This window comes from Chaetura pelagica, unplaced genomic scaffold (assembly GCF_000747805.2).
Source record: "Chaetura pelagica isolate M959 unplaced genomic scaffold, ChaPel_1.0 scaffold120, whole genome shotgun sequence".
Classification (NCBI taxonomy): Eukaryota; Metazoa; Chordata; class Aves; order Apodiformes; family Apodidae; genus Chaetura; species Chaetura pelagica.
In genome coordinates this window covers 1,908,433-1,919,448 of record NW_009951952.1, presented here as the reverse complement: position 1 = coordinate 1,919,448, position 11,016 = coordinate 1,908,433, and positions in this window count along the sequence as shown.

The following is an 11,016-nucleotide window of genomic DNA, read 5'->3' as shown; positions in this document are numbered from 1 at the left end:
TAAACTGCAGCCTTGAGAACTTTACTTTAGTCACAGCACAACAATTAAAATTCATTTCACTATATGTTGTCTTCACATGTCTTGTAATAAACTATGTTTTTAATTAGGAAACATTTCTTAGTGTATGAAAGGGTAGAAATTTTAGTTACTTTTTTAAAGAGAAGTTTACTGGGGAAAGTGCATTTTCAACCCAACAGCTTTAGAGTAGGGAGTGAAGTGTTTGGATAAAAAGATAGGAAGTTTTTGCTATATTATCAAGAAAGCATGTGGAAGTGCACTTAAAATGAAGTTTTATTCTCAATTGCCTATTATGTTGACATTTTAAATAGACAATCCAAAGTCTTCCCTGTGTGTTTTGTCATCACGATTTATTGAATGAATTGTTGTTCCTGCTTATCAAGGCACATGATCAGTGTTGCAACATAATCTCAAGGGATGACTCTTGTATTTTAATCTCATCTAACAATAAGCAAAAAATTGAACAATATTGAGCATAAGGCCTGCTTCATGTTGTACACTTCCAACCATTAACTCAACTGTTAGTAAGTACTAAGGTTATGTTCATCTACTACATCAAGTATTGGGTAGGTTTTTAATTTAACTCTACAAATCGTATCAGAAATAAATCCTTTACCTTTCGTAGCTGGTGTTCAATGTTCATGTCTCCTGTTGCAATACCTGACAAAGGGATGATAAGTTTTTAAGTGAAGACCTAACTGGCATATCTCTTTCAGACTACAAGCTGCAAAGCTGAGCTTGTGCCTTGACAATTGCTGTAGGTGACTTCTAGTGATCAAACCCATGACTGTGGGAACTGGCATGAAAGGGCACAGGTTGAAATCACTGGAGAAAGGAAAGATGGCTTTCAGGACTATTTTAATGAATTCTTTCTAGTAATAGAAACAGACAACTGTTATGTAACTATGATGCTGAATAAAACAGTGACCTTTTTTCACCACGGTTCAGTGAAAAAGAAAACAACTTCCTTCCTTACTTTGATAAAATATGAAATTATTTTGATTAGAAAATGTTATAATACAGCATAATTTGAGGATCACCAAAGTGAATTGTTAGTGCCTCAAATCCAAGCTGCTGCAAGACAGCCTGGATGCAGGGACTGAAACCTGCTAGGGAGAGAGAGGTACTGGCTGTGTTCTGGTGTTTGATCTCAAGGTGGCACCCAGGACATGCCTTCTGGAATGTTCACCTCATTGAGTGTCCCTGCAGAGGAAAACACAAGATACCTTTCCTCTCAGTAGGGCAGTTAACAACAGTGCTTACTGATTCTTTCAGGTATACAGGCTCTTTTGCTGTAGGTGGTGAGAAAACAAGACTTGCCAAGTGCCTTGAGGTATTTTAAGTATGAACCACATCATGCTCTACTGCTATGTGCTGTGTCCTATGGCAATACCCTAAGACTGTAAAGCTATATTCCTATAACTTGTTTTATTCTGGTGGTTACTCCCAGCTGAAAAGTATATAAGATTCATGTTGGGGTTTTTTTTATGTCATTCCTAAAGCTGGAAAGACTGCATAACTGGACAGCAGTATGAATTTCTCTAACTGAAATGCTGACATTGTGAATATGCTTTTTTTTCTGTCTTCCTTAGCACTAAGATTAAAATAATAATTGTATTGGCCTTTAAAAGCATAAGTTGTTTCTCAAGGAATAATTTTCAGGTAAGATGCAAGTACTTTATATTTGACTGAATTCCTGTTTTAAATATACATTGACTCTCTCAAAATGCCGCTGTATTGGAACCTTATCTCTTTAGTGGTGTTGTAAATGTGCTAATTGTCCAGCAGCAGCAGTTGATAAGGTTTAAAATTAATCTTGAAGTGTTGTAGCTGCACTCTGCTCTCAGAAGTTCCACTCTTCTGTTGTTTGAAAGGTTTCTCAAAGTGGGGAAATTGCCATTTTAAGTTCTTTTTTCTGGGCTCTAGGCACACCTAGAATGCCTTTCACCCTCACTTAATCTTTCAGTAGCGTTCAGTGAATTTTTAATTTAAAACTTGCCTCAGAAACTTAAATGTACTTAGGTGTCACTGAAATATCTCTCTTAAGTGAGCCAGAAGGCTCCTCTTCCAAGGTAGCAGTGGGATGCCAGTGTGTTGGTGCTCTCTCCTCCAGGTGTCTTTAATATGTTAATGAGAAAATATTTTGGGCATTTTGGCATAGTCTCATTTGACAAGTGACAAATGCCTCTCTGAGCATTTCCTTCTGAACCCTAATAGACTGCCAAGATGCTTCCAGCCTTGGGTATCAGGCTTTTATATTTTGTAGTGTCATGGGCCTCAAAAATGAAAGTACTGCAAGGTGCACTGCAAAGAATCACTGGAAGTACTGAACAAATAAGGTGTTTTCTCAGATTTCTTTAGGAGTGAAGGAATAGTTTTGTTTAGCTCTAAAGGTGTGTTACAGGACTGTATGAACAGAGCATCACCTTTTAAAAGGTGAAAGCTTCTGTTTGTTGCTAAGAAGATTTGGGGAACAACCATCAGGAGTGAGCACAGTTTAGTTAACTTCTTTAGTGTTTTGTGAACTTCTATCTGGGCTCATCTTCTGTTTGGCAGGTATTAGCCTGAGATGGGGCTGTGGCAGCCAAGGACACCCTCTCCATCCCTCTGCCTTGAGGAAAGCTGCTGCTGAAATGGGCTGGCCCTGAGCCCAGGGCTCCAAGCAGCTCTGTGTTACAGCAGTCAATCCACAGCTCTCCTCCAACAAGAGCAGGAGGTTCATATTGTATGTCATACCACACAGGTGTGATGCACCTGGTGGGCTGAGCCTTCAGGTAGCCATAGTGCAGCCTGCTTGGACACTTTATGCTCTGTGGAGCAGGGAGATGGACACAGGTTTCCCTCCTGCTGTTCAACAGGAGAACAAGACCCCCTGGATCAGCTTTAAGATGCTTCTCTGGCAGTTAGAGCCAGTTACTGCAGATAAATTTTTAATGTCACCAAGGGATTAAAAATGTCCTGGTTGTCTCAAGAATTTTTAGGATGCAAAATTTCAGTTGGGCTTGAATATTTGAGCTGTTCCTTACTATGCAGAAAAGCTCCAGCATCCACCATGCAAGATGGAGGAAGATCTTCTATCCCATTTAGCTGTACAAAATCAAGCCTGTCCTGGTAAGAGCTTAGTTTATTAGGGTTAGTCTCAGAATCACAAGGGTTGGTGATAAGTTACCTAACATTCTTGTTTGTAATTGTGCACAACTTTAATTAAACTTTGAGAATTACTGAAGTGATCAAAGCTGTTGTAATCAAATTGTGAGACCAACAGTGACTTGAAGTGGATTTTATTAAGAAACTCAGTTTTATACTGTATTGTAGAAGGGACAGATGACACTGGCATTTGCCTTTAGACAGGTTACTTCTTGCCCAGATGAATTATTTTGGAAAACCCATGAAATAATGTCATTTTTTAATTTTTTTCTCCAGTGCTCCATCTAAAGATGTCTTCCTCTGTTGATTTTTTTTTTAAAGAAAATGCAAAATAGTGTCTCACTGCTGTATTTCTCTTACCAGCAATTTTCAAAGTGATTTGCTAGGTGACACAGGCTCTGTGCTGCACAGCTGTCAGGTTTCTGTTGGAGGACTTTCCTGTCACTGCGTCCTGATGCACCAGCTGGTCACTGAAAGTAGGAATCTCCCTCCTCCCATTGTCCCAGAAGTTTCCAGTGCATCTTTGATTGAGTTTCTGGTAAGTGACATCAAGCCCAAGCCTGAAATGGGGCAGCTCGTTCATCACAACGGCAGACTAGGTGGACCAGGGGCTGGCTGCCCAGCTAGTTGAAAGCTGCTGTGGCAGAATCCACGGGGAGCAGAAAAGGCCTTTTTCTTTCATTTCCCTGTGGATTGTGCCTGCTGTGAACTTTGCTCTCTGAAGAGCAGAAAGTAGGGTATGGTAGGTGTTGGTTTGGGATCCTCCTTGAACAGAAGGAAGCAATTTCACAGGACTAAGACTGCACACAGGGAAGTTTTGTGGTCTTTGGAAGCTACAATCAATCTCTTTTTTCCTCAAAAGTATCTTTCTCTTGGATGCAAATTCCCATTTTTGTGAAACTGACTGTATGAAACATTGATCTCTTTTGCAATTGCTGGTTTATGGGATGGATTCTGGGTGGGGGCTGAGCTTGGCTGGAGAAGTCTCACCTATGTTGGCTGGTGAGTGGGAGCAGTGAAAGTGAGATAGGAGAGGATGGGCTGGGCTGGACTGGCAGAAAAAAAGTAGGTGGGAAGAGAAGCAGTTGGAGAATGCATTTGCAGAAAAGAGACGAGGGAGGATGAAGGAAGTGGAGGTGTGTTTTGCTTTTTTTAACTGAAAGGAGAGTTGTAAAGGATCCTGGGAAGACAAGGGATGGTGAGAAGGTGGTTTTAATTGCAAATGTGCTGCCTTGTGATACACACACGGTTTTGTTCTGTTCTGCAGTACTTGTGGGATACATCCAGGGAGCAGTTTTGACAGTTTTCAATTGTCACACAATTCTGACAATTGAAGTCTTTCTAGTCCATGTTTATGGGTGTCGGTTGCTCATTAGGTCCCTGCTTCAGGATTTCTATGTAGGGAGATTGCAATGGGACATGGACATCAGAGATACAAGTAGAGGATGGGAATTGTTCTTCTATTTTAGGGTAATAAAATGGCATTAGGAGCTGCTACATTATCTTCCTGGGTAGCCTTCTGCAGAGTTTTGAGGCTTAAAAATTAAATCAGGGCTGACTTGGTAATCAACCTGTGATGGCTGGAGCCCAGACCTCTGCCTTTTGAAGGACCCACAGCACAAATAAACTGTAAGCTATGGGTGCAGGGCTGCTGCTGCTTGCAGGGGCTTGGTTCAGTACTAATACTGAGCAAAGCCTAGTGAAGCTGAAAAGCTCTGGTGTACATTTCTGCTGTGCCAGTGGCTTCAAATACAGAGAAAAATCCCTTAAACCTGTCTTCCCACTGCATCCTTTTGCTTCCATGTCTGTGTAGTAGGGTAGTGCAAATAGTAATGCTGTGTGGCCTCACCAAGATGGGTATTTTCAAAACACAACACAAATTTCTTCATGAGCATCTGGTAAGAGCTGCTCTTTGGCCAATGTCTTTCAAAAAAGGCCTGGTGGTCCTTGGGCCCCTCAGAGGGAATCCTGCTTCAGAAGTGCAGCTTTTAAAATAAGTAATTTGACTTTATAATCCAAGCCAGATTTCTTTGCTAGCTTTGCTTTTGGAGAAGAGAGACCTTTTCGGTGTGTCAGCTCTAGGAAAGCTTTGCAGGATCTGGGCTCTGTGTTTCTGGGACCACCCATGGTTGTTGTTGCCACCTTCAGAAGGATAGTTTTAGTCTCTCCTCTCTCTCATGCATGGGCTTCTCCCACCAGGGCAGCAAGTGGCCTACAGCCGGTGCTCTCAACTGCCATGTCTTGCTGCTGGGCAGTGGTTGGCATGGGGGAAGATGGAGGTGCAGAAGCAATGGTGATCAGCCTGCTGTGTCTGAGCCTCACTTCTGCAGGGCTGTGGGTGGTAAAAACAGGCTGTTGCAGTAGTTTCTTCCCATCATCTGCATAGTGAGAGCCTCCCAGCAGTTACAATGCTGTATTTTCACCATTTCTCTGGGAATCTCACATCATAAAGCTGTATGCAGCCTCTGGAGTCGCCCAGTGGCTGATGGCAGCATGTGTTGGTCTCATCACCTGAGTTTCCTCTGCGATTTCCCCTCATCCCCCTGCAGAAGTGAGAGTGAAGCCCCATAGGACTGAAACCCATGTGCAGGAGGTAGCTCTGCTGTGGTGCACAAAGCTTCTCCCAGGGGCTGGGGATGGCCATCAAGATCTGCTGGAGATGTCCTTGTCACCTGTCAGTCTAGCATGGGCCCTTTCTGGCCTCCAGAGCTCCAGGCCACTGCTTCTCTTCTGTAACAGCCTCTCTTCCCTGCTGACAGCGAGCTGAGCTGCTTGGTGCTTCTCCCTCAGCCAGGAAGGATCTGTCCCACCTGCTCTTGGCTGCAGTTTTGAGCTGCCACCAGCTGCCCTGAGGCGCTTTCTTCCCTCCTCTCCTTCCTCATTGTGCTCATCCTCCTTCAGCTCTCAGTGCTTGCAGGTGGTGCAAGTAGGTTCTGGCAGGTCTGAAACCTTTTCAGAGCAGTCAGTCTTGAAACCCTGAACTGAAGTTATGTTTGGGGCAGCTCCTCTGTCAATCTACCCGGCAGTCGGGAGCTTTTGCCCTTCCTGTCAGCACTCTGGTCTGAACCATGCATGAAAGCTTGGCTGGTGCTGACAGAGTAAATGCCCTGTGGTGACAACTGATGTGTCTGGGAAGGCATCAGACGCTTTTCCAGAAAACCTCTGCAGCTTTTTGTTGCTAGACATAAGTTGTGGGGTTTTTTTTCCCTAACCTTCATACAAGTGCAGTCAGAGGCAGCTGTGTTATTGCAAAGAGATGAGGCGTTGGGTTTTCAGTAGTCAGGATCTGTTAAAAAAAAAAACACCAGTAGAGCCCCCAGAGCTGCTGCTGTAAAAAAGGCTTCCTTGTGCCAAGCATCAGCTGAGTACCTGTGAACAAGCAGCCCCAAGGACTTGTTTTAAATTACCTAAATGTGCAAATAATTTGAAAATAGGAGGGAATCCCACTGAAACTTGTTGGATGAATTATCTGCACTGTTCTGCAAGGAAATTACTTGCACTTCAGTGAGGAGCTGGCAATTGGTTCTCCTAAAAATAGGTTTTTGCAGAATGGTCAGTTTGATTCATCAGCCCTGGAGACAAGCTGTGCCAGAGAAAAATCCTGTTATGCTTTTCTTATCTCCTTCCCCAGAAAGGCAAATAGTGCCCAATGATTCTTGCTGTGCTACCCACCTTGAGGGGCTACTGAGGTGTAACAAACTCCTGTGGGGTGGCTTCCCTTCCAGGCCAATGGAGGGGGAAATGACTGTTGGCAACAAGGAGAGAATGGGGGTGCTTCTTGACAGGAAACTGCCAGAAATTACATGTCAAAACAGATGTAAAGCTGAGAAATTATTAGTCATCAAGCTGCCCATCAGTCTGGAATACAGTTGTACTTGGATGATTTCCCTGTTTCTGCTCTCCAGTTGCCCTGTGACAGTTGATACCAACCAATGTAAACATTAAGAAAAATTGAATAGGCAACTGTAAGTAAATTTCTTTCATGTGTCTGCACTTCTGGGTGTAGTAACCAACCCCCAGTTTACCTACAGAAATATGACAGGTTTCTGTTAGAGCTGGATGGTGTCCTCCTCAGCCTCTTGGGAGGACAGCCTGTGGTGTGGGAGCTGTAGCCACTGGCCCTGCGTCCTGCGCCCTTCCCACAGACGCCGAGCTGAGGTGGTACAGCTGATGAATCCTAGAAGCATTTTGGTTGGAAAAGACCTTTAAGATCATGAAGTAAGCAGAAAATCTGTGTGTGAACTGCTGCCGTTTCTGGAGTAAAACTTAAGTTTGTGTTGATCCTTGAAGCTGAGGACCACACCACTGTCCTGCTCGCTTGAGGTTGCAGAAACCAATGATGCAGTTTTTCCCTCCTCACCCTCCCCTTAGTGTGCAGAGCTGGGAGGGCTGCAAAGAGAGAACAGTAGGATTGTATTTTCCACACTGAAGCTGTTGGCAGCAGCAAACCCTCAGCCTTTCATCCGTGAGCTGAAAACTGTTGCAAAATCTGAATTTCAGAAACAAAAGGCCTGACAGTCTTTAGACCCAAGGGGTTGCATGTGTTGCCTTCCTCCTCCACTCAAGGCAGAATGGAAAGGAGCTGGGCTTCCCCACAATCCCCGTTAGGACTCCTCTGGCAGCATCTTCAGGCTCTGGATGGGGCTGGGTGAAAGAGATGGGGATTCCCAGATTGATGGCTTCCCTCAGGAAAGCTGCCAAAGCTGAAATCTTGTACTTTAGCTGCCTGTACCGTTGCCAGATCCATTTAGTGCGTAAGTAATTTTGCTTTCAGGGTTACACAAAGGGTTTTAATGAATGCTAAATTATGTAAACAAGGGTTTGATTCTTTCTGCCTGTTCCAGGATGGAAATGTTAATAGAAGAGCTGAGGGACTTTGAAGCCAAGTACAAATGCTGTCATCTGGCACATCTTCAGGATGAAGAGCAGCTCTCCTTTAGTCAGACTGACCATCATCTCGTTGGACAACCTGGACTAGGTTTGGCCTGTAAAACCCTCTCTTGTCCTTGCCCTCAGCAGCGAGACAAAAACGAATGTGTCCTCCAAACCAGCATAACCAGAGAAAGCCTTGAAGCTGTTGTGGAGGAAAGCAGAAGGAACCGTTTGTTTCTTAACGTAAGGCAGAGCCCCCTCTGGTTGTACACTAATAAATACTTGACAGGAATGCAACTGTAAAGCTGCTGCCTGAAAGAAAAGAATTAAACGCGGGGTTGTTCCTTCCCTGGGCTGGTAGGGCAGGAAGAGCTGCACAGCTGAGCTAACCCCACCCCAGGGCTGTGTGCCAGGGCTGTGTCTCTACACATACACGTTGTTGGGCTGTCCCCACCGTTTTTGTTGTCCAGTTCATGCAGTGTGCCAGAGCTGAGCTTTCTACTGTGAAAACTATTTAGGTAAAATAATAGTAGGGGACAAATGAAAAGAATGGGGTGCTGCTGGTGAGAGCACTTCAGAGAGCAGCAAACGTTGAATCACTTATCCTTTAGAGAGCAGGGCCTGTGACTCGAGGCCTTTTCCCTGGGAAGGCTCACTCCTGGCAGCAGCTGGAGCATGAAGGTGCTGCACCACCAGCTTTCCCACAGCTTTTGAGCTGGAGAGGTGAGAGGCAGTGCTGGTGGTTGGTGAGGAGGAAGGGGCAGAAGGTGCCCCAGCAGCAGTTTCCCTGCAGCCCATGGCGAGATGGCAGCTGTGCCCCTGCACTCATGGAGGAACGTGGTGGGACATTCCCTGAAGGCGCCAGGAGGGGGGAACTTGGCCCCTGCACTTGGATGTTGTGGCCAGAGGATTTGGTGCCAGTGGGCTCTGATTGCTCAGCTGTGGAAGCCCCCGGGCCAGGGGAGGTGGCTGTTCCCGAAGCCCCCGTGACTCTGTGGGAAGCCCAGGCTGGAGCAGCTCCGGACCTGGTGGGAAGGGCTCAGGAAGGAGAGGTTGGTGGAGGCCTCTGTGCCATGGGAGGGACCCCGTGGGGAAGCAGGGCAGGACTGTCAGGAATCCTTCTTGCTGAGGAGGCAGGAGCAGCAGGAACCCCCAGGCTGTGAAGTGACTCTAAACCCCATCCCCTGTCCCCCTGTGCCCTGGGGGGAAGGAGGGAGAGAAACTGGGAACCAAGGGATTGGGGCCCGGGAAGAAGGGAGGGGTGGGGTAACATCTGCAAGCCCTGCTCTGGGGGTGTCTGTGTCCTGGGGGATGTGATTAGTGTGGAATTACAGTATTATTTTCCCCAAGCTGAGTCTGTTTTGCCTGGGACCTTAATGGGTGAAGATCCCTCCTTGTCCTTTGTCTGGACCCAGGAGCTTCTAGTTAGGCTTTGTCCTCTCAGACTGTCTATGGGCTGAGGGGAGGAGGCAGTTGAATGAGCTGCCACCTGGTTCTTTGTTGTTGTGTTGGGCCCAAAGCAGGATGCTGGCACAGCCCAGACAGGTTGGCACATCAGCTGCCCTAGGTCTGCCAGCTCCAGCACGCGTGGGCCACTGCACTCATGTGAAGTGAGCATTGCGGCCATTACACCCCTGTTGGTGGCTTCAGGGGTTTAACCTAACCCAGAGCATGTGTTCAAAAGCTCTGGAAGAGCTGTCCCATTCCCTGGTTTTCTGTGTTGGGGTGGAAGGACCAGCTCAGCCAGTGCCAAGTACTGCCTGATGCCTTCGTGGGGTCGGGGGGAAGGGAGGGAGCACATCTTCGGTAGGTGATGAGTGTGCGAGTAGCAGAAAGCTGCCAACACTTACTTCTGTTGGACAAGGCACCATCCCTACTGTGCTGCTCTGGATGGATTTGGGGATGGGGAGGACGGGGAGGGGTGGCAGCAGCACAAGGAGCCCAGCAGGCTCTGAGCCCCACAAGTCCTGGCACTGCTGGGGAAGCAGGGGTTGGTCAGGCCTTCGTGCCTGTGTGGGATCTGCAGAGGTAGTGATGGTGTTGAAACTGGACATGGGACCAAAGCCATGTGCTAGCTGCCCTGGGGTGAGGGGAGAACACCACCCTTCTCACTTGGCTTTCTGTCATTTCAGATTGCTGCTCCAGCTAATGATTTTCTGGCCATGTCATATTGGCACGCTCCAAGTCTGCCATGAAATGCTAAAATCCAGAGGGATACGGGTAAGAGAAAAGACAAGAGTTTCTTGGACGGTACGCAAAACATTTTTAATGTACATGCCGTAGCCACAATACAGAAGTGGAAAAAAAATATCTTAGAGAGATGAACAGAGTCAAAGGATGTGATTTCATCATGCCAAAAGTGTGTATTTCAAAGTGACTGAAGCCAATAGCTCTTTTTCTGGCATGTGAGAACCAGACCAAGTGGCACAGAAAGAGCAAAGCAAGCACGTGTTTAACTGATGGATGAAGCTGGTCTGACCCATCAGATAAAGCAGCTTTCTGGTGCTTGTGAGGGTTTTTTAACAGGTGTAAGTTTGGTTAAATAATATTTCAGACAGTTCTATTTGTATATACCTAGTAGGCTGGAACAGCTGTAATACATTAGGTAAATGGTTATTTACAGAGAATAATGACTGGTGTAGACCATGACAGCAGGTACGAAACCCCTACCAGATACAGTGTTTGAGTGACACAGCAGGGAGCAACAGCCACAGGGCTGGGCATCTAGTGGTACCCTCAACCAGCCAACACTCAGCCCCACCTGAGCCCTGCCTCCCTCAGTGCAGGAGCCAGGGCACTAGACCCCTACCAAAAGCAGCCTCTCTTGCCTCTCCCATTTGTCTCAGGCCCTTGGAGAAAGTATGGTCAAGGTTCAGCTGAAGGACCAACACTGCCATACTCCACTGGCCACGTGCAGGTCTCAGCTACTTTCGAAAGCCCTCATAATAGTCAGTGGAAAAGTTGATAATGGAGGTTAAG